Source organism: Thalassophryne amazonica, chromosome 10 (genome assembly GCF_902500255.1).
Source record: "Thalassophryne amazonica chromosome 10, fThaAma1.1, whole genome shotgun sequence".
Lineage (NCBI taxonomy): Eukaryota > Metazoa > Chordata > Actinopteri > Batrachoidiformes > Batrachoididae > Thalassophryne > Thalassophryne amazonica.
The window spans coordinates 52,778,783-52,803,169 of NC_047112.1; the positions used below are offsets into that span (position 1 = coordinate 52,778,783).

A 24,387-nucleotide genomic window follows, 5' to 3' on the forward strand; every position below is an offset into this window, starting at 1 on the left:
GATCATGATGGGATATTTACTTCAGCTGGTGGCTCCACGGCATGAACCACTGGCGACTGACAATGAAATCATCCAACAGCCCGACCCTTTGTTTGAGAACCGATTTCATCACACATCGACGAGGGGCGATGGAGAAGCAGAAAACATAGAGCATGCATGCAAAAGATGGAGAACGATGCCCTATATTTTGGGGTCAGGCTCAAAACTTCTCAATCTCCCCTCGTAACTCTACTATGTCATGGTAGTTTGTATAAGCTAGAATGAGTCTACACTTTATATTTAAAGTGCAATACTGCAGGTGGTATTGTTGCCAATCTCTCACTGTCCGCTATTGTTTTTTCTTGCGTCATATCAAAATGGTGGTGATGACACTTAATACTCCATTTAGGTCTACAACAAATATACTGCGCTATTTTTATATTTTTTTAGTTTTTCCGTACTGAATAAAAGCACAACCATATTCTTTCCACTTCATTTAATGAGCAAATTAATTTCAATTGTATCGATTCTGGAAAAATTATTTTCACATCATCAAAAAATTTTAAAATTGTAATATTGTATCATTTTTTCCCACCAAAGTGTGTGCACTTAAGCATTACGAAAAAGTTGTAATTATCCAACAATTTTAATTAAAACAAATGCAGTGTCCAATGTTTTTCTTCATCACAATTTAAAATGATGAAATATCCCCATTTCAGTGATTGTAAAAACTCTTAAAAACAACCCAATTTTCTTAGAAATACATAACAAGTAATCAAGTAGAAGACATTATATAGTTTTAAAACTGAAAATAACACTTTTTAAAAAGTTTATATTCATTTTGAAAAATTTCTTTAGCAGCTTTTCAAGTTTTAAACCTGAAATAAAATATATAAATAAACTTATGTGCGTGTGTGTGTGAGATGTAATTACTGAATTACAAATGAAAACTCCTTTGATGGCTCTTTACCTTTGTACTTGAATGTATCAGCAAGACAGATATCCAAACTCCCACCCTTATTAAATTTCACTAAAAGTCTACAGTAACACAATTTAAAGCAAAACTCAAACAGACGTCTTGTTTGCTGTGACGGATTGCGTATCAATTATCACCAAGCTGATTGTAACCGTGTAGTGGAACGAGCTCATCCCACTGTCACTGAGGTTTATTTACGTCATAATTCCAGATATGTGGTTTGGAAAAAGGTTATCAGTAACGTGTTTGTGCCATTTGTACATTTTAAAGTAAAACATTAAAATGCCTCTTGTGGTACTTTAAGGAGAGTAGCCAGCGGTATCCAATAAATTAGTACAACTGCATTATTTCACACCAAGTGTCTACAAGCTGCGTCGCATCCCCCCACATCCTCAGCTTCAATAAAATGTTCTCTTCAAGCCCTTCGTTAGAGAGGGGCCTCCTATTCATCTGCAGGTAGAAAAGTGTAGGAGGGACGAACAGCTTGTTGCTCCCATTGAGGGTTGTGAGGGTTGTTTTTTTTTATTGCTTCCCTCTTCAAAGGCTGGCGGCAGCGGAAGAGACGTCCTCGCTCTCCTTGATGCCATGATACAGCGTCAGCTTACAGAAAACAAGTAGCGGCTTTTGGACTTGAGCTTTGTGCAAATGTTATGAAGACTTGCTCTTCAGACGACCGCGTCTGTGAAGACGAGCTAGCTTTGGAGCACAGAACTAGCACATTTGGTTTGTAGGAGAAAAAGTCCTTCCAACAAACTCTGGTTTATCAAGAAATTTCAGAATACACCGCAAAGCCATCAGTGCTGTTGAAGTAAAACCACCCCCCCCCCCCCATCAACACCACCGCCAATAATTAAAGCTTATAATTATTCTGATTGAAGCTGTCAAACAAAGACTAATTCCAGCCAGTCATTTTCCAAGCTAGCTTCTTATCTAGCTAACCCAGCAGCAGCCAAATGATGTAATCCCCAACCAACACCAAAACAAAGACATGTACGACGCAGACGGAAAACACTCTCGCGGATGAATTTAACCGTCAAAAAGAAACACACGTATTGAAGTCCACGCACCAGCTCGCGCCTCTAATTAGGGTTTTGTATTTCATTTTGCCCCACTTCACAAGCAAACCTTCGCCTTGAGCCCCATCCGAAAGCCGCCAACTGTCAGAGCCTCGGTGAGACAGACGGTGTCTCAGAGCCTCGTTTTCGAAGCTCCGCGAGCAGGTAAGTAGATAAATTAAAAACTTACATAATCAGGCAGGTACGGCTTCTCCTGGAGGTCACGCGATTTAATTCGGCCTTCAACGGGATGATGTTTTTATTGATAAACCCCCCCCGTCCCCCACCCCCACCCACCCAAGCCAGTCATTTTTTTGAGTTGGCAGATCAAAACTCAAGAAGAAAAACAACTAAATATCAATCTGCACGAGTAACAATCATATAGCGAAATCAATGCCACGCTTTCAGCGTGTAATTCCCAGCTCTTTGAACAAAATCTTTTTTTAAACTGCAGGCGCCGCGCCATGCAGATATTTCTGTACAGCCAAAATCTCGCTTTCACACACACACACACACACACACACACACACACACACACACACACACCACACACACACACACCACACACAGCAGAAGGCTTTGATGTTTTCTCGTGTGCTGCAGCTGTGAGTCACAGTTACTCCATCCAAAATCCACACCGCGATACAGCAGTGGCGGCGGCGGCGGCACTATCGAAAACGGACACCAATTCGGAAACAACGCAAGAGTGTCTTCATGGTGGCTGGAGGACAGAATCAGAGGTACAGGCAGAGCCCGCCAGAGGAAGATCAAAATAAAAAAAAAAAAAAAAAAAAAAAGGGAGAGAAGAGGAAGAAAACCAAAAACAACTGGCTGTGCTCCAGACAGACTGAAACTTCTCTTGATCATTACGTCTAGCCTTCAGGTGTCTGGGGCCGACAAGAGGTGGTAGTTGACGGTGGTAAGAGGATTGGGGGTGGGGGGGTATAGATAACATAGCAGTCAGACAAAGAGGGAATAGGGCTGCCTACATACAACCAGCATCAAGGAAAAAGAGGGTGGGAGGGGGCACGGAGAAGAAGAAGAAGAAAAAAAAAACGCAGGGTTATAAAAATTTGATTAGACGATCCTTCGTTGAAGTGACTTTCAGTGTTGCTTTTTTTTTCAGTCAACCCCCCACCCCCCCTTGTTCTTTTAGAGCACCGCCTCAGAGAATGGGGCAGACAGATTTTATAGGTCCTAATTAAAGCCATCTGAAGCCTTTCAAAACATCAAATGGCCCTGGTACACCCCCCCCCCCCTCCCCAATTTGTGCAGAAATGTTTTTTTTTTTTGGGGGGGGGGGGGATTCAGCAGGCACCCATTTTTGCCTTAACTCCCATAATGTATAAATACGCCCCCTCCTCCTTTCCCCACACTCCCACCACCTCCAAATTTCCAAACAACAAAAAGGGGTTCAGGGAGTGACATGACCTCATTTACTGTCTGTCAGTGGAAACTGACATAAAGCTGATGAGCAACACATTTCTGAAATTACATTTTTTTTTAAAGGAAGGCCAAGTTCAACAATATTCCAGTTGAACCACAATTTAAATGAAAAGGTGTTTAAAAAAAAAATCAAATCCATCAATGAAAATTACATTAAGGTGGAAGAAAAACATTGCGCATATATATATATTTTTTTCCACTTCTCCTGCTTGTCTCGCCTCCCCCTCCCCTGAATGTCCTCACTGAGCTGTGTGGACCGGTTGCACAGCCTGCCAGTCTGGGGTCAACGGGTTTACTGTGCACTTTTTATGTATATTTCATGCTTTGGCGCTGCGCAAAGACCGCCGCACATGCAGAGTGAGAAATTTCAAACAGATGCAGAATGGGGGAGGGGGGGGGGGGGTAAAGAAAGAAAGAAAGAAAGAAAGAAAGAAAGAAAGAAAACACCAAGTTGATTGAAGCAATATTTCCAGTGAAACATTTAGTATATTTACAGGTTTAAAAATATTTAATTCTCTTTTGAATTTAAAACGTTAAAGCACATTAAAGCATTTGGCGCAAAAATGAATTGCGCGCCTTTAAATAAAACAAACACAACAAACACTGACATTTCTTTCTGGAATAGTATTATAAAAAATATTTACATATATGCAAGATCGCCTACTTACGGATCATTTCAACAACTTCTGGGCGTTATTCTCTCGCCCCCAGCGCCTCTCTGGGAGTTTGGAGACGGAAAAAGTGTCTCCGTGCGCTGAAGCGCGCTCGTCTGCGCCGACGGGAGAACACCTGACGGCCGCAAAGTTGCCATAAGACCTTGAGTGACTGCTCAGAGGACGCTGCACGTCCGATCCCGCCGATGTCAGACCTTCAGTGATGTCCGGAGTCGCCGGGACTGAGCGCTGAGAGCGGAGGGAGCGCACAGAAAGGCGTCACGTGAGCGGGGCTGAGGCGCGCCATTGGCCAGGCGGCGATAAGCGTGACAGCGCCATTGGACCAGGGGCGGGTGCCGAGGCGCCTCCCTCACTTGGCTGTGCGCAACAATGCGAGTACGGGGCGCTGTTCATAATTTTAAGACAGGAACGGTGGAGGGGGGCTGATGTGGGTGGTTGGAAGCTTGAACTGACAAATTGTTCCGAAGATGATCTGTTTTTATGTCACTGAGTTGTCTGCAAAGAGCAACGCGCGCATTGTCAGCTGATTGTAAGAGGAAACAAAGAGATAAGAAATGCACAGTTAAAGGACAAGTTCACCTTTTTTTATCATCCGACACAAGGAGGAATTGAATGGGAGGCACAAGCAACTTTAACATGTGACTTGGTGAGGTTAAACCTTAAACCTTGTGTGAAGCACCTTGAGGCAGCTGTGATTTGGCACTATATAAATGAAATTAAAAAAAAAATAGGAGAGAATTCTGATTATTATGATATGTGTGGGAACACTAATGCTCAGAGACTTGCGGGTTTGTAAGATTTATTTAAGAATATACAAAAAATACAAGATAAAAAGATTTTTTAACGCAAAAGATAAGAAAACCAATAAAATAATAATAATTGTTACAAAACAAATTAGATCCTAATTAAATTAAAAGGGAAGTTGGCATTTTTCCACATTTGCTCTGTTTTTACATGTTTTGGGATTAATCTTTTCACTTGGGACAAAAATAATTTTAGTCATTGCAGTGTTGATGTAGAACACAAACACTTTCACAGCGTAATCAGCTAATTACGTTCATGTTAATGTTTTAAGATTGTGTTTCCTGTAACTGTTGCGAGAACCTTGTATGTGTGTGCATGTGTGCATGCATGTGTGCGTGTGCATAAAAACTTGTTTTGACAAAATGAAACGGGCACATTTCATACTGTAACCCAGAATAGATTACAGATTCTTTATTGTCATTGTAACAAGTACAACAAAAAGTAAGGTGCAAGCCTTTTCAGTGCAAATATAAACCTATGAATAAACAACATGCAGACTTACAAGGTCTATGTAAGAAAAAGAAAATAAATAGAAAATTTAACACAAGTATAAGTATGTAGTAGCAATATCATATATATATATATATATATATATATATATATATATATATATATATATATATATATATAAGATATATATATATATATATATATATGATCATATACGTATGATATATATTATATATAGATATATATATATTATATATATATATGATCATTACGTATGATCATATATATATATGATCATATATGTATAATATATATATATATGATCATATACGTATGATATATATATATATATATATATATATATATATATATATATATATATATATATATATATATATATATATGATCATATACGTATGATCATCACGTATGATCATACGTATATACAGCTTGGGACCCCAAGCTGACGGTGGCGCAACTCAGGGTTGCTGCGCGACCTTCACCCACTTGCCTCAATTCAGATAACGGACTTCTTCAAATTTAGTGGACATAAACAATGTCAAATGTGTATGTGCTGTTCTTAATTCTGATGTGTGCCATTATTATGGTAAACAAGTAATAATTGTGGACTAATTGCCGCCTGAGGTAACTGGAGTGTAGACATAATTTCTCCACTGTGAGTTCAATAAAGTATATCTCATTTCATCTCATCTCATATATGTATGAGAAAACTAAGTACAAAACTGTAGATATTTCACAGTGTCAATAAGTTGGCAGAACCTATTGCAGAAAAAGTAACTGATTACCTAAAATTGTTAAGGTTATGCACTCAAAAATAAATTATAGAATTTAAATATCTGAAGTTAGTTATATAAATATAGCTTTTGATTGCAGGTAAATTAAACAAGTTGATTCAAAATATACTGTATGTAGTTTAAGTAAAATGAAATTGGTTAAATGAATTAAATCAACTCAAATGAGAATAACAATGTAATGACTAGCTGATGGAGTGTTGTCATCATTCTGTCTGTCTGTCCATGTGATAAATACTTTATGCCAGTGGTCTCAGGGATGTTCATCATGCTAATGTTGGTAATACGTACATAATGGACCATAGGTCAATTGAAGATTGGTCACATTGATTATATTTTCTGGGGAAATAGGTCAACATGATCAGGAAATACAATACTCAATATCACCTAAAGAAGCTATGGGGTGTTCGTTAAAGAAATCCAAAGAATACATGTTGGGGTGAAGAAGACACCTATTGAAGATAGGTGGCCTTTTTTTTTTTTTTCTTTAAAAATAGGTCACTTTACATCCACCAGTGATGTTGTACTCAACATCAACTTGTTAGACGATAATTATTGAAGTTTTTAATGAATTCATCCCAGTTCCTGCTGGCAGGACTACAGTCAGGAAGGAGATGATGTGGATTCATGAAATTCTCAGAGGTGTCAAATCTGGCTTCAGAAAGTAAAAACCCTCCCATGTGTTGCTTCTACCTGTGCACCTAAAACAGGTGATCTCAATAATTAGCTCATCCACCTGCCTGAAGAGCTGAACTAATTGCAATCAGCTGGTTTATTGGGAAGATGGAACAAATATGTGGCTGGACTTTTATTTTCTGAAGCTGGATTTGACACCTCTGGAAATTCTTCATCAGCTACTATTTAAAGCACAGCATGTCTGAAAGAACGCGGATTCAGAAATGTCAAAGTTTCATATCTGCTTGGTTGTTATCACTCATTCAAATTTATCTCCCCAAATGTCATGAAATACTTTAAGTTCCATTACATGGTGGTAACCACAACAACACATTTTTTTGGGACAGTCTGCATAATAAAGTCAGGTTTTGAAGAGGCATAGAAACCACAAATAGAACAAAATGAGAAATACACAGAAATTAACACACTAACACACTCTAAGTTCAAGTTCATCGATGTCATTTCCATTTTGTAGATATGGAGTACCATCTTCTGGTAAAAAGTAAAGTAAGTCCCTTCGGCTGCTCCCTTGTCTGGTACCCTCTAAAATAAGAATTGCTGACTCAACGAGAAAATTTGATGTAACAGTTTGTATACATTAAGAGTTCATGATGTAAAACCCAGTATCTCCAAAACCATAAATTTTTAGTTGACGCCAACATGTACTTGGCTGTCAAGGGGACCATCAATGTGCAAAATATGACAGAATTTGAACAAACTGTTTTCTGTGCATTTCTGCATAGGGTTTCCTTTAAATCTCCATTTTCAACTGCATTTTTCTCCATTAAAAAAAGGCCTTACTGGATTTTGCATCTGAAATCTTCATTTTTTAAAGTTATTTCAACTTAGTTATTTCAACTTTCAACTGAGTTAATGCAACAAGACTTCTCTATTTAAGTTGAAATAACTTTAGTTAAGTTGAAATAACTTTTTATAAATCTATGCAAACTGTTACATCACTTTTTTCATTGACACAGCAGTTCATTTTTTAGAGTGTATACAACCTGTACCAAGTCCGAATGTGGACAAGGTTAATCTGCACAGTAAATTTTGCAGAGTAAAATTTACTCTGCTGGGATAACATTTGGTCCCAGTCCAAACAGAGTTAAATATACTCTATCACAGTGCTAAATCAACTCTTTCACAGTGTAAAATCAACTCTTATTGGAGTAGAAACACTTGATTTGACAAGACGGTAGAGCTGATTTTTTACTCTATTTTGACTGGGACCAAATGTTATTCCGGCAGAGTATATTTTACTCAGCAAAATTTACTGTGTGGATTGGGTTTTGTTCATCCTCTTAAAACAATATATGTCACACAGAACACAAAAGAAATTTAAAAATGTGATAAAAATCTATATGTTTAGGCAAATTCAGATGAACACCAAAGGTTGCTAATGTATCCCTAAACCCTAAACCCTAAAGTTTTTAGGAGAGATGATCCATTCATCAACTCCAGATGTCCAACAATTCCAGATGTCCACGTCTCTGAGCATTCTGCTCTCGACAATGGCAAGGATCTTAGTAGGTGTTATATAATTAGGAATGTAAAATAACATCCAGCAATTTGCTTCTTGATTCAGATGATCTTTAATGAAAACTTGGAATATTTTACTGCTTTAAAATTTAGACCAAAGTCAATAATAAAGTTTTTATTTTTCCCCATATTTACATAATTAGCCTGTTTACATCCTTAGGGGTTGCAGCTTCCTATACTTGCCATTGACTGGATTGTTGATTGCTTCGTACAGCCGTGCATTTGATGTTGGGGTGTTGACAATTCTGAAGGTATCACAGTCTGAATTAATAGAGGAAAAGTTATTATGCAGGCGCCTTTCATTTGGCTTTGGTGCCATTGTAATATTATCAATATTAGCAGCACCAATTTCACATACAAAATAAGCAATGTGAGTTCTTATTTGAATGTGTGACTGCCAACATGAAAGGAGGAGATTCGTGCAAATAATCGAGTGAGCCATAGCCGTTCCATCATTGGAGAGACCAGTGAGTGACAGCAGCCGTCTTTGCTGAAACTTCCAGTAACTGGTCTTAAAGTCTGAATATTTTTATATGTAAACAAACAAAACTAGGATAAAAATTTAAGCCAGAATGAGACCACCTGGTTTGGTCAAGTCATATCTGGGATCATGTGTCAGTGGCTTGTGTTGGTGGTTGGCTCTCACTGCGGTATTGTATCACTTCCTGTTCCGGAGCACAGCGGTGTTTTGCTGTATCTGTTAGCTGTTTAATCTGCGTAGTTAGATTGATCTAGACAACTAGATAACGATTTGTTTCACAGTGTAATCTTCACGTGCCTTAACTAAAGCACTACCTCTGCTGAATCACCTCTAAATTATTTACACATTATTCACTTTGTGTGTTTTTAGGAATCCGCTAGCTTAGCGCAGCTACTAGCTCTTAGCCGGTTTAGCATGGCAGCTTCTCCTGTCTCTCCCACACTTTTCTGCTCTGGGTGTGAAATGTTTAGTTATTCCTCAGCCTCCTTTAGCAGTAATGGTACTTGTAATAAGTGTAGCTTATTCGTAGCTCTGGAGGCCAGGCTGGGAGAATTAGAGACTCGGCTCCAACCTTGGAAAATCCTACAGCTAGCTAGGCCCCTGTAGTCGGTGCGGACCAAGGTAGCTTAGCCGCCATTAGCTGTCCCCCAGCAGATCCCGAGCAGCCGGGAAAGCAGGCCGGCTGGGTGACTGTGAGGAGGAAGCGTAGCCCTAAACAGAAGCCCCCTGTACACCACCAACCCGTTCACATCTCTAACCGTTTCTCCCCACTCAGCGACACACCCACCGAGGAACAAACTCTGGTTATTGCTGACTCTGTTTTGAGAAATGTGAAGTTAGCGACACCAGCAACCATAGTCAATTGTCTTCCGGGGGCCAGAGCAGGCGACATTGAAGGAAATTTGAAACTGCTGGCTAAGGCTAAGCGTAAATTCGGTAAGATTGTAATTCACGTCGGCAGTAATGACACCCGGTTACGCCAATCGGAGGTCACTAAAATGAACATTGAATCGGTGTGTAACTTTGCAAAAACAATGTCGGACTCTGTAATTTTCTCTGGCCCCCTCCCCAATCGGACCGGGAGTGACATGTTTAGCCGCATGTTCTCCTTGAATTGCTGGCTGTCTGAGTGGTGTCCAAAAAATGAGGTGGGCTTCATAGGTAATTGGCAAAGCTTTTGGGGAAAACCTGGTCTTGTTAGGTGAGACGACATCCATCCCACTTTGGATGGAGCAGCTCTCATTTCTAGAAATCTGACCAATTTTATTAAACCCTCCAAACCGTGACTATCCAGGGTTGGGACCAGGAAGCAGAGTTGTAGTCTTACACACCTCTGCAGCTTCTCTCCCCCTGCCATCCCCCAATACCCCATCCCCGTAGAGACGGTGCCTGCTCCCAGACCACCAACAACCAGTAAAAATCTATTTAAGCATAAAAATTCAAAAAGAAAAAATAATATAGCACCTTCAACTGCACCACAGACTAAAACAGTTAATGTGGTCTATTAAACATTAGGTCTCTCTCTTCTAAGTCCCTGTTAGTAAATGATATAATAATTGATCAACATATTGATTTATTCTGCCTTACAGAAACCTGGTTACAGCAGGATGAATATGTTAGTTTAAATGAGTCAACACCCCCGAGTCACACTAACTGTCAGAATGCTCGTAGCACGGGCCGAGGGGGAGGATTAGCAGCAATCTTCCACTCCAGCTTATTAATTAATCAAAAACCCAGACACAGCCTTAATTCATTTGAAAGCTTGACTCTTAGTCTTGTCCATCCAAATTGGAAGTCCCAAAAAACAGTTTTATTTGTTGTTATCTATTGTCCACCTGGTAATTACTGTGAGTTTCTGTGTGAATTTTCAGACCTTTTGTCTGACTTAGTGTTTAGCTCAGATAAGATAATTATAGTGGGCGATTTTAATATCCACATAGATGCTGAGAATGACAGCCTCAACACTGCATTTAATCTATTATTAGACTCAATTTAGATCTTGTTTTGACTCATGGTATGGAAATTGAAGACTTAACAGTATTCCCTGAAAACCCCCTTCTGTCTGATCATTTCTTAATAACATTTACATTTACTTTAATGGACTACCCAGCAGTGGGGAATAAGTTTCATTACAGTAGAAGTCTTTCAGAAAGCGCTGTAACTGGGTTCAAGGATATGATTCCTTCTTTGTTATGTTCTCCAATGCCATATACCAACACAGTGCAGAGTAGCTACTTAAACTCTGTGAGTGAGATAGATTATCTCGTCAATAGTTTTACATCCTCATTGAGCACAACTTTGGATGCTGTAGCTCCTCTGAAAAAGAGAGCCTTAAATCAGAAGTGCCTGACTTCGTGGTATAACTCACAAACTCGCAGCTTAAAGCAGATAACCCGTAAGTTGGAGAGGAAATGGCGTCTCACTAATTTAGAAGATCTTCACTTAGCCTGGAAAAAGAGTCTGTTGCTCTATAAAAAAGCCCTCTGTAAAGCTAGGACATCTTACTTACTACTCATCACTAATTGAAGAAAATAAGAACAACCCCAGGTTTCTTTTCAGCACTGTAGCCAGGCTGACAAAGAGTCAGAGCTCTATTGAACCGAGTATTCCTTTAACTTTAACTAGTAATGACTTCATGACTTTCTTTGCTAATAAAATTTTAACTATTAGAGAAAAAATTACTCATAACCATCCCAAAGACATATCGTTATCTTTGGCTGCTTTCAGTAATGCTGGTATTTGGTTAGACTCTTTCTCTCCGATTGTTCTCTGAGTTATTTTCATTAGTTATTTCCTCCAAACCATCAACATGTCTATTAGACCCCATTCCTACCAGGCTGCTCAAGGAAGCCCTACCATTAATTAATGCTTCAATCTTAAATATGACCCAGCTATCTTAGCTAATTATAGGCCAATCTCCAACCTTCCTTTTCTCTCAAAAATTCTTGAAAGGGTAGTTGTAAAACAGCTAACTGATCATTTGCAGAGGAATGGTTTATTTGAAGAGTTTCAGTCAGGTTTCAGAATTCATCATAGTACAGAAACAGCATTAGTGAAGGTTACAAATGATCTTCTTATGGCCTCAGACAGTGGACTCATCTCTGTGCTTGTCCTGTTAGACCTCAGTGCTGCTTTTGATTCTGTTGACCATAAAATTTTATTACAGAGATTAGAGCATGCCATAGGTATTAAAGGCACTGCGCTGCGGTGGTTTGAATCATATTTATCTAATAGATTACAATTTGTTCATGTAAATGGGGAGCCTTCATCACAGACTAAGGTTAATTATGGAGTTCCACAAGGTTCTGTGCTAGGACCAATTTTATTCACTTTATACATGCTTCCCTTAGGCAGTATTATTAGAAAGCATTGCTTAAATTTTCATTGTTACGCAGATGATACCCAGCTTTATCTATCCATGAAGCCAGAGGACACACACCAATTAGCTAAACTGCAGGATTGTCTTACAGACATAAAGACATGGATGACCTCTAATTTCCTGCTTTTAAATTCAGATAAAACTGAAGTTATTGTACTTGGCCCCACAAATCTTAGAAACATGGTGTCTAACCAGATCCTTACTCTGGATGGCATTACCCTGACCTCTAGTAATACTGTGAGAAATCTTGGAGTCATTTTTGATCAGGATATGTCCTTCAATGCGGATATTAAGCAAATATGTAGGACTGCTTTTTTACATTTGCGCAATATCTCTAAAATGAGAAAGGTCTTGTCGCAGAGTGATGCTGAAAAACTAATTCATGCATTTATTTCCTCTAGGCTGGACTATTGTAATTCATTATTATCAGGTTGTCCTAAAAGTTCCCTGAAAAGCCTTCAGTTAATTCAAAATGCTGCAGCTAGAGTACTGACGGGGAATAGAAGGAGAGAGCATATTTCACCCATATTGGCCTCTCTTCATTGGCTTCTTGTTAATTCTAGAATAGAAATTAAAATTCTTCTTCTTACTTATAAGGTTTTGAATAATCAGGTCCCATCTTACCTTAGGGACCTCTTAGTACCATATCACCCCAATAGAGCGCTTCGCTCTCAGACTGCAGGCTTACTTGTAGTTCCTAGGGTTTTTAAGAGTATAATGGGAGGCAGAGCCTTCAGCTTTCAGGCTCCTCTCCTGTGGAACCAGCTCCCAATTCGTATCAGGGAGACAGACACCCTCTCTACTTTTAAGATTAGGCTTAAAACCTTCCTTTTTGCTAAAGCTTATAGTTATGCTGCTATAGACTTAGACTGCTGGGGGGTTCCCATGATGCACTGAGTGTTTCTTTCTCTTTTTGCTCTGTATGCACCACTCTGCATTTAATCATTAGTGATTGATCTCTGCTGTCTTCCACAGCATGTCTTTTTCCTGATTCTCTCCCCTCAGCCCCAACCAGTCCCAGCAGAAGACTGCCCCTCCCTGAGCCTGGTTCTGCTGGAGGTTTCTTCCTGTTAAAAGGGAGTTTTTCCTTCCCACTGTCGCCAAGTGCTTGCTCATAGGGGGTCGTTTTGACCGTTGGGGTTTTTCTGTAATTATTGTATGGCTTTTGCCTTGCAATATAAAGCGCCTTGGGGCAACTGTTTTTGTGATTTGGCGCTATATAAATAAAATTGATTTGATTTGATTTGTTGCCACATCCGTCACACTACATTACTGGGTCCTGGGTCTCAAAATTAGGCATCTACTGTAGTGTTCAGAATAACAGTAGTGCTATGTGACTAAAAAGATTAATCCAGGTTTTGAGTATATTTCTTATTGTTACATGGGAAACAAGGTACCAGTAGATTCAGTAGATTCTCACAAATCCAACAAGACCAAGCATTCATGATATGCACACTCTTAAGGCTATGAAATTGGGCTATTAGTAAAAAAAAAAGGTAGAAAAGGGGGTGTTCACAATAATAGTATAGTGGCATTCAGTCAGTGAGTTCGTCAATTTTGTGGAGCAAACAGGTGTGAATCAGGTGTCCCCTATTTAAGGATGAAGCCAGCACCTGTTGAACATGCTTTTCTCTTTGAAAGCCTGAGGAAAATTGGACGATCAAGACATTGTTCAGAAGAACAGCGTAGTTTGATTAAAAAGTTGATTGGAGAGGAGAACACTTTTACGCAGGTGCAAAAAGTTGTAAGCTGTTCATCTAGAATTATCTCCAATGCTTTAAAATGGACAAAAAAACCAGAGTTGTGTAGAAGAAAACAGAAAACAACCATCAAAATGGATAGAAGAATAACCAGAATGGCAAAGGCTCACCCATTGATCAGCTCCAGGATGATCAAAGACAGTCTGGAGTTACCTGTAAGTGCTGTGACAGTTAGAAGACGCCTGTGTGAAGCTAATTTATTTGCAAAAATCCCCGCAAAGTCCCTCTGTTAAATAAAAGACGTGCAAAAGAGGTTACAATTTGCCAAAGAACACATCAACTGGCCTAAAGAGAAATGGAGGAATATTTTGTGGACTGATGAGAGTAACATAGTTCTTTTTGGGTCCAAGGGCCGCAGACCGTTTGTGAGACGACCCCCAAACTCTGAATTCAAGCCACAGTTCACAGTGATGACAGTGAAGCATGATGGTGCAAGCATCATGATATGGGCATGCTTCTCCTACTATGGTGTTGGGCCTATATATCGCATACCAGGTATCATGGATCAGTTTGGATATGTCAAAATACTTGAAGAGGTCATGCCCTTGAAATGGGTGTTTCAACAAGACAATGACCCCAAGCACACTAGTAAATGAGCAAAATCTTGGTTCCAAACCAACAAAATTAATGCCTCGCAGATGTGAAGAAATCATGAAAAACTGTGGTTATACAATTAAATACTAGTTTAGTGATTCACAGGATTGCTAAAAAAGCAGTTTGAACATAATAGTTTTGAGTTTGTAGCGTCAACAGCAGATTCTACTATTATTGTGAACACCCCTTTTCTACTTTTTTTACTAATAGCCCAATTTCATAGCCTTAAGAGTGTGCATATCATGAATGCTTGGTCTTGTTGGATTTGTGAGAATCTACTGAATCTACTGGTACCTTGTTTCCCATGTAACAATAAGAAATATACTCAAAACCTGGATTAATCTTTTTAGTCACATAGCACTACTATTATTCTGAACACTACTGTATCTGCTGAAGACAGGTGAAATGTGGGCATCTCTTTCGCCTTTTCCATTTGTTGGAGTTCTTAGCCCTGAAGCACGTGAGTGCTTCATCATTCCCAGAGAAATGCATCACATGCACACCTCTATTCACAAGTGATACAACTCATTTGACCATTCATTTGACAAAAAATCCTTCCAGCACTACTTAAGGATTCTCTGAAGACACCAATCCAGTTATCACCTGTGGCCACTGAAACATCTAAGTCTCACAACCATACAATAAGCCAAGAAAGACTTGGACCCAAAAGACTTGGACCTTCATTCTTCTGCAAAGATATCAGTAAACATCTCTGTCCAAAGATCTCATGACTTTATATGCTCTTCCCAGACATTTCTCAGTCTCAAAGGCTAAGAACCCAGAGACATAATAATAATAAGATAGCCTTTATTGTCATTGTACATATACACTGAGATTTATCCTCTGCATTTAGCCCATTCTATATACAGTTTGACACAATCCAACCACTGGGAGCAGTGGGCAGCCACAGTCCGGCGCTCGGGGACCAACTCCAGATGTAGAGACGCTGCCTCGGTCAGGAGCAGAGAAAGGAGCAGACCCTAAATAAGCATGTTTTTGATTGTGCAGAACATGCAAACAAAGGGTGCAATGCGATCCCACGACCTTCTTGCTGTGAGTCATCATTGCTAATCATTAATCCACCTTGCCGCCTGTTGCTATTTGGTCTGAATCATAGTCTGTACCCACTCAAGGACCAGACTGAAAAGACCGAAACTCCAAGTCCGAGTGTGAAAGCACCCTGAGTCACATTGACACCATACCTTCCACCAAAATTTGAAATCAGTTTTTGAGTTACATGAGTGTAGGCAAAGAACCACCCGGGACCCTTCACAACATCCTCATTCCTTGTCTTGATGATGACGTCACACATTTCCAAAACTGTATGCTTTTATTGGATGGTTGGAAAAATTCCATCTGGGCCTTACAGTTTGTGGTGGTAATGAATTCAGAAGCTAATCCATTATTTACAACAGAGTGAAATGAAAGGAAGCAGTGTAACCTCCTGGAATTGTGTTGTGATGGAGGTTAGAATGAGCAAAATGTTGATCTTTAATGGTGGATAGGAAGAATACATCCAGGATTAGATTGAGATGATCCTGCTGTGCCAGATCTGCTGGCTTTCGTGAACTTTGCAGCGTGCACCAACACATAAAAGAACATCATCTTCGTACACGTCTGCTCCTTCAGAATGTGAAGGCAGACCAACTCAAGGTACTGTATGGGTGGGAAATAGAGCGCATGTAATGCGGAGCGTGCGTCTTTCCCCTGCTCAGGCTGCGGCATTAAATCAATATTCCACAAAGCTTTCTCTTGTTTTTCACATTCACTTGACTGCTGCCGTGATGCGCCGCAAGGGTCGAGCAGCCGCTCCCTGATTTTTGTGGCACTTGCTTCCCTCTTTCTCCTTTTTCACTTCCCTTCACCACAGACACCCCCATTCGAATGGCTCCAAGGCGATGCGCCCGTTCCATTTGTCTCAAGCGTTAACGGAAGGCGGCAAAAATAAGGCAACGTGTTATCTCCACACAAAACATTATCTCCGCTTGCTCTTCCAACACCGTGAAACTGATTATTAGCTGCTCAAAGAGCATGTTTAGGAGTTCAGAGGCTTCTCGCCAAACTTAAGGAACATGAAATATATTTTACAACACACCCCAAGCAGTAATAGTTAGATTTTGTTTTGCTTTGCTCCCTCTTTTAGTTGCAAGTACTTTCTGTTGTGCGTTCTGCCCCGGGGGAGTAGGGCTGATGTGTTTATGACTGGACGTGTGTCACAGCTGCATTTAAAAAAAAAAAATATATATATATTTTTCTTTACCCGAATCTAGCCTAGCACTTTCTTTTCAAGATTTAAAAGCCTGTCTTCCTGCATCATCCCAATGCAAGATACTGGTTATGCGCTCACACACTCGCTCATTATAAAAGCAAAAGCCATCCTCTGCAAAATGGGTCATACACTGCAGTCACTTTATCTCAGCAAATGCACTGTCTGGAAGAGTGTGAGCGCTAGACATCAAAGGCGCGACTCCAGTGTTCGAGACGCTGGGTGTCTTCGCTGAGACAGGACCTGCACCACAAGGTTACCATTCAATGTGTGTTGGAGGGGTTTAAAGTATGAATGGTATAGCTCGCCCAGAGAGCTGATGTGTCAGTCTTTCTTTAATACCTTAAACCAGGAACTCTGGCTCTGATAAACTCCAATAACGCCATTGTTACGCTACCGCTGCGCTGTATGTAGCTCAGTGATTCAAGCTAAACGTTAGAACATGTGCGATTTGTTCTGTTTTACTCACAACAACAGGAAAAACCACATAGGAAGACACAGGCTGCTAAGAAGGCGCGCACGCCTGTGCAGATATTTTGCGGCTGCGGAGTGAATTTGAGCTGTGGGGTTCAAAGCCTTGCCAGTCAAAGAGGGAAGACAGCTCCTTCGCCGACGCCGTCTTATAGACTCATCAACACGCGAGCTAATCCATGCCGCGTTACAGCCCTGTATTTAGATGCTGTTTTGTGAACACTTAACATAATTCAGTGAGACCAAAGCGGCTTTTTGAAGATGTTAACCCCGTCTCTTTAAGGCTCATTTGCAGTTTTTCAGCAGCATTCCAAACGCACCTGTTCTCGTCCGTTTTCTGACAGAACGCTCTCAGTTTCAATGAGGAAACCGATTGTTATGAATGGTGACTGTGAAGAAAAGAAGCCTTTTAGTCACACAGCTACTCCACAGTATAGATGATTTACATGATTATTTCGAGGTCTGTTTGTTTGATTGCCAACCCGATTATTCAAAACTCATAAACCAGTTTGGTAAAACAATGTAGAGGAGTGATGCAAGGGACAGGAAAATACCCACTGTATTTTGGCATTGTGAATTTTATTTATGCATTTATTTTGTGTTTGTCGACATCCTCAAGTAGAACATGTTTTTGACAAGGATGTTATGGATGTTAAATTATGTTTTATTGTTCTGTCTTGATTTTTTTTATTATTATTATTACCATACATATAGCACATTGTACATTTCCACATGAAAGTGCTATAAAATTATAATTTCACAAGAATAATGTTGTACCTCATTAATAACATCACTGATTTGTGTATCCATTTTGAATTTAAAAACAAAAAATATGTAATTTTTTGTCTACATGTCACTCATTTAACAATCAGATGAGGCAACAATAAAACAGCTAAATTTCCGATGAAAATATATCCAGATATCTAACAAGAAAATCTAAATTCTTTGGCAGGGTTATGTGTTTTCTCCACAGAACCCCCCGCACGGGCCCCATTCACTTTGTACCCTTCTCAACCATCTCTCGTGCTTTCGTTTCACAGCTAAATTAATACAAAATCCTTGTAGAGATGTGACCATGTTAATTCAATTTTAGAATGTAACCACTGTGAAATAATGTAATGTTCGTCCATTCTAGCTGATGATGACCTCGCCATCTTTTGTTGGAAGGTGGCAGGTGCAAGATGTGTTCTGAGGTTACTAACCAGTCCAATTATGGCATAAAACGACCTGGCACATGTGTGGCAGACATGCAGTGAGTCGGTGAGCCGAGTTCTGGCACCTCAAGCCTTGCGCAACTTTCAGTTGTGTTTTGCTTTGGCAGTTCGTTTTGCACCTCTCTTTGCTACGGCAAGTAAAGCCGCCCTGCACAAGGTTTTCACAGTTTCTGCATCAGTGCCAAGGACTTTCAAAGATGCTTTCAAAGTGTCCTCTCTCACTGATAACACCTGCTCCTAATCCATCATCGATCCAGCATATGCTAACCAGGGCTGCTGAAAAGGGGAGAATAAGGAGAAAGATCCTAATGGCCCATGATTGACAGGGGCCCAGATAGGTCCCTAATACAATTCTAATACTGACAAAATAATATGGGGGTGGCCCAGTAAGATTTCTTTTCATGAGGCCCAAAATCCCTGGCGGCGCCCCTAATGCTAATCATCCAGGAGGTGGCAAACACATCTAAGAGCATTACATCTGCAAAATAAACTTGCTCTTTTGATTGATTTGGTGCATCAAATTTGACCAGATGTGAAAGGGTGGCTTCATTATACACAGTACAAGTTTGTTGAGTAAAATTTACTCTGCTGGGAGAACATTTGATCCCAGTCTAAATAGAGTAAAAACACTCTATTGTAGAGTGAAATCAGCTCTACCATTGTTGCTGACCGAACGGTCCCCCCTACAAATTGGCCCGCCCTGCCTCCACTGCGCATGCCTCATTTCGGAGCTCAGCAGCTCCTGTGGGCGGACTGTCTTCACCCAAAGAGATCAAATAGATTAATGGGATTATTAACCATCAGATGACAAGGTAAAACCTCTTAAATCATTATAAAGTCAGTTTTAAGCAGAAACAACACCATTTCAAGCAGGAACGAGGCAATATTCTGTGACGCTTTGAAATGATGGACAGTCAGTGAATGCATCAGCTAGCAGCCATGTAGCTTCTGGTGCTGTGATTGCTTCTTCTGTCTTTTCTGATGAAATAATGCTGAATTTATGTGGAAATGATTGTTGTACAAAAGCTTCAGATATCTGTCGCTGAGATAGATGATGACTGGAGTGCAGTTTTAAGCAGAAACAAGGTGATAATCAGTGAACCGCGGCTGATAACGCATGTGAAGGCAGGGCGGACTGGTTTTTAGAGGGGAGCCGTTCAGGCGGTGACACCGTCTAGTCAGTGCAAGTGGTTCTACTCCAATAAGAGTTGATTTTGTTGAGTTGATTTAGCCCTGTAGTAGTGTATATTTAACTCTATTTAGACTGGGACGAAATGTTATCCCAACAGAGTAAATTTTACTCTGCAAAATGTCCTGTGTACGCATGCCCTTTTAATTTGGTACGTGACTAGATGACATTTATTGTTTTGAGTTATCGTGTTAAGAATGCTAGGACAGGTTTAGCTATTTATTCACTCACTGGATTTTAGAAAGCACATGCCTAGGCTTTTGCAAAGCATCAGTGTTATAAAGCAAACAAAAACCTCACAAAAATACAAGTTTATTTTGTCTATCATTAAAACAACAGGTATCACACTATTCCTTTTAACAACAATGAATATCTCTGCTTAAAAATATGAACATAAAATGATGTACAACTAATCCAACAAAGAATAAAAGTGAATGCTCCTAAATAAAATGCAACAGCAGAAACAGCAGCATTTTTGGAAACCACCGGCTGCACAAGCATCTTTCCAAAGAAACAAACAACTGATCAGAGGGGAACAGGTTTGCAATGCTTGTCTTCAGTGTCTGTGACGACCAAATGCTTCGATGTGGTCCAGATGGGCTGGAGGGAGTTGGTCTGATTGAAAACCTTCACCTCCATCTGGTGTGTGGTCTGCACACACATGGACATATTTGCACACTGAGACTAGATGCACTGTCAGGTTCAAAAGCATGTCCTTTAAGCATTAAACACTATCCACTTTAGCCACACAAACACAGCACGCTAGGGGCCTGCATGGCATCTGCCTCCCAGCACCCAAAGCCAAAGTGCGGCATCGAGGGACAGACCTGGGGCTGAGATAAGCTCTTCCTCCCCTGGTCTCCGCTACGCCACTGGGACCGAGCAGGCCTGGAGCCTCAGCTGAGGATAGGTTTGTGTTTAGGGGGCGAGACTTGTTTTCAGGGACATCAGTATGTGTGGTGCAGTGGGAGCATGCACGGATACACAGTCTTGCATGTTTGTCCAAATAATGAAATAGCATAACTGCCCCCCCCCCCCCCCCCCACGAATGTCCCTTAAGTATGAAACTTGTGGTGTGTTGCCAGTTTTTTTACAGCAGCATATACAGATACAGCACTGTGAAAACTTTGCTCCCTTGAGCGTTTACGCATATTAATTTTTTGTAACATTTTTTTAGAGGCTTCTTTGCATTTAAATATCTTAAACTGTGCCCTTTAAACTTGCAGTGAGAGTAAGTTGAAATGACATGACATAAATTAATGAGAAATATTAAAACAATGTCCATAAGCATGTGCCCCCTACAACTAACTCAACACTTTAACCGCCAATTTTCTTTACACAAGCCAGAGCATGGACACACGGACATTTCCAATCCCCTGAATATGTCTTGGACTTCATTTATATCAATCATTAAGTAGTACAAACAGTATGGTACAGTATTTTACTTCCACCTGAATACTCAATTGGTAAAAAAAAAAAAAAAAAAAATATATATATATATATATATATATATATATATATATATATATATATATATATATATATATATATATATATATATATATATATATATATTACAGAAGTGAGTACAGAGTTATAAATTTGGTTTGGCCTCAGTCCCCATCACAACACTGGGATGAACTGAGATGATCTTGAATCCTGCTGATGGAGGAGGCAGGGGGCGGAGACCATCCCCTGCATTAGACAGGAGACCAACTGGTGGCAGTGGGGTGGTGGAGGGAACGTCAGGTGGAGAACTGAAAAAACAGTGAGAGTTATGTGAGACATTTAACCTTTTAAAGGACGCCCTTACGTCCTATTGGTTTGTGGAGATGATTAATGGTGGCATTTGTTTAGGGTTATGTGCTTGGCTGGAGACAATTACCTGATTGTGAGAGATGTTAAATTGTGCACAGTAAAACCACCAGTGTTAAATTAACACTGACAGTGAACATATGTACAGTGGCAGTGTCAATTTAACACTGTCAGTGTCAGATTTACACTGGTGATTTTACTGGTGTGCATCTTCCGGTAAAATTTACGTTGTGCTGCATATCTGTTTAGTGCCATTACTTCTCAAAAATTGAGTGCAAAAAGAGCAGCATAAGAAGGACACAAGTGAGGGAAGCCACCAAGACACCCAGGGTGGATTGGCACAAAGAAAGTTTATGCACAATCCCTTAGTTTTTGAGAACTGCCTACTCAAGCCAGTTTTAAAAAAAATGGTAACATACTATTTGTCATAAAAAAAACAACCCCTGAAAAATACAATATATGAACTGACAATACTGAGTATGTCACTTGTTTTGCAAAAACACTGTTAAAATGCACTTTGAGAGTCCAAGACATCCACTGCTTGATGTAGCTTAGTATGACAGACTACTACATGTGTGGCTGAAAGTGCATTAGAGTATACAGGGCAGGTGTAAATAAAACCGAATACAGTTGCCATCACATTCATGCATGATGTGATCTGTATATGTGGCAATTTATAGGCTCAGCTCACCACCCAATGTGTGTACAGGGCTGGGATTTTGAAGACGGAGAAATGCATGGCCTTGACTGATTTTACGAGTGTTCCATGAATGATTATAGTTGAAAAAATAAAAACGGGCCTGTCAACCGTGTCACCGTGGCCTCAAGCTTTGTAGGAACTCTGTACTTTTCTCTGAGCATGGAATATAAACTGTGCAGGGAGAGTTCTTATATTTTGACATTATGGCTGAGTCTTTGTGAACAAAGCTGCAGTCACACTCTGACAGCAGTCAGTGTGAGAGCGACAGGTGTCCTAGATCAGCCATCCGTCATCAGTCGATCAATTGATCAGCAGGATGAGAGCATTTTAAAGAGCATTTTAAAAAATGCCTGTAAAAATTACTTTGACAATAATTTTGAGATTTGTAAATGTTTACATGTATCACAGGTACCTTGTATTGCTGCATCCACCCCATTACAGAACCACTTTGGCTCTTAGATGGTAACTGCCCACGCAGCCAACAAGTCCATCCTCCTGTTATTAATCTGACATTGTCAAGTAAAATGTGAGCACCCCCTTGGCCTTTTTATGCTGCTGGGGTTCTCTACCTTGAAGCACCTACATGCTGCATCATGCCCAGAAAAATGTGCCACATGGACAAAATGTCAGATCTGGTGTTCCTAAATAAAGTAAGCGATACTCCTCATCCCAGTCTTACTACGTAACCACTCATTTGATACAAAATCTTTCCAGAGATACCAAAGGATCCTCTGATGAGAGCTAAAACCAAAGACATAGAGTCAGGTAAATGGTAAATGGACTGCATTTATATAGCGCTTTTCCATCTGCATCAGACGCTCAAAGCGCTTTACAAATAATGCCTCACATTCACTCCGATGTGAGGGTGCTGCCATACAAGGCGCTCACTACACACCGGGAGCAATAGGGGATTAAAGACCTTGCCCTTAGTGATTTTCCAGTCAGGGTGGGATTTGAACCGAGGATCTTCTGGTCTCAAGCCCAACGCCTTAACCACTAGACCATCACCTCCCCAAAGTCAGTTAGTGTCCAAGTCTCACAACTATAAGTAAGGCTAGTAGTACCCCACTGATGTACGCCTGTTGGAGAGGAGGTGGAAACTTACAATAGTGTGAAAACGTGCAAAAAGGCAATAACTTTTCCACATGGAATCTCACTGAATTGGTCCTCCCGACATGCGTGGGCATGCCGGCCAACTGTCCTCTGAATGCTGTCCAGAGTGGTGGCGAAAATACAGCTACAAATCTCGAGCAGTGCGCACACATACTGTGCGAGGGACATGGCGCGTGGCATAAACGCAAAAGTCAAGCAACACTGCCATGGTCTTTGCAGGTGCAAGGATTTGCACATGAATGCCACACAGCACTCTCACGGATGTTGAGCATCACTGGCATGGCTGAAAACCATGACCCATTTGCGCACACAGTGCTAAGGATGGATGTAGACTATTACATAATTATTATGTGAACGCGGCTGTGAAAACTCCACCAACTTCAGGCAGAAAAAGCAATGACAATAATAAAATAAAGGAACTAAAATAAAGTAACAAAAATAATAACTAAAAACACAAGAAACATGTGGAAAGCCACTCACAGACATGTAGAATGATGTCAACATGTTGCCCGTGCACACGTCGGGTATGCGCTGACCAGGAGCATTAAACTTATTTCCACTTCGGTCCTCAGAAGAATAAATAAATAATAACACACCCTCTTTCTTCCACTGAGAAGAAGAAAAAACAGGAAGAAAGCTGTGAACAGGACACTCAGTCAGTTGTATAATGCTTTTGCAGAGTTTTATCTATATATTTATATAACGGCTGAGTGGATCCTTGTCATTTGATTGGTGCTTTGTATGTCACATGACATGGATTAATTCATCCCATTTGTGTTGCATTGCATTTAGAGTGCAGCTTGGTTCCATTTAGAGTGCAAATTTGGTTCCATACGTTTGGTACCATTGCACTCATTGCGCACGCACACAAAACAAATCCACTGTGCTGCCTGGAGGCTGTGAGCAGGAAGAGAGAAAGAAAACCTGGACTCATTTCTGACGTAATTTTTCGCTGCACTGAGGACATACACAGTCGACCGAGCCGGTTGCATGTG

At 40.3% G+C, this 24,387-nt stretch overlaps 1 long non-coding RNA gene across 2 annotated transcripts in view; it reads right to left on the bottom strand.

The window, feature by feature from the left end:
• Positions 1-4,449, bottom strand: part of LOC117518775 — a 74,687-nt gene extending 70,238 nt beyond the window's left edge. Inside the window, exon 1 of one of the 2 annotated variants that reach the window (XR_004563072.1) lies at positions 4,125-4,445. This is a non-coding gene — a long non-coding RNA (uncharacterized LOC117518775). Of the gene's footprint in view, positions 1-4,124 lie in introns of both variants that reach the window. The other variant, XR_004563070.1, reaches the window with a different exon arrangement.
• Positions 4,450-24,387: the final 19,938 nt, after the last annotated feature.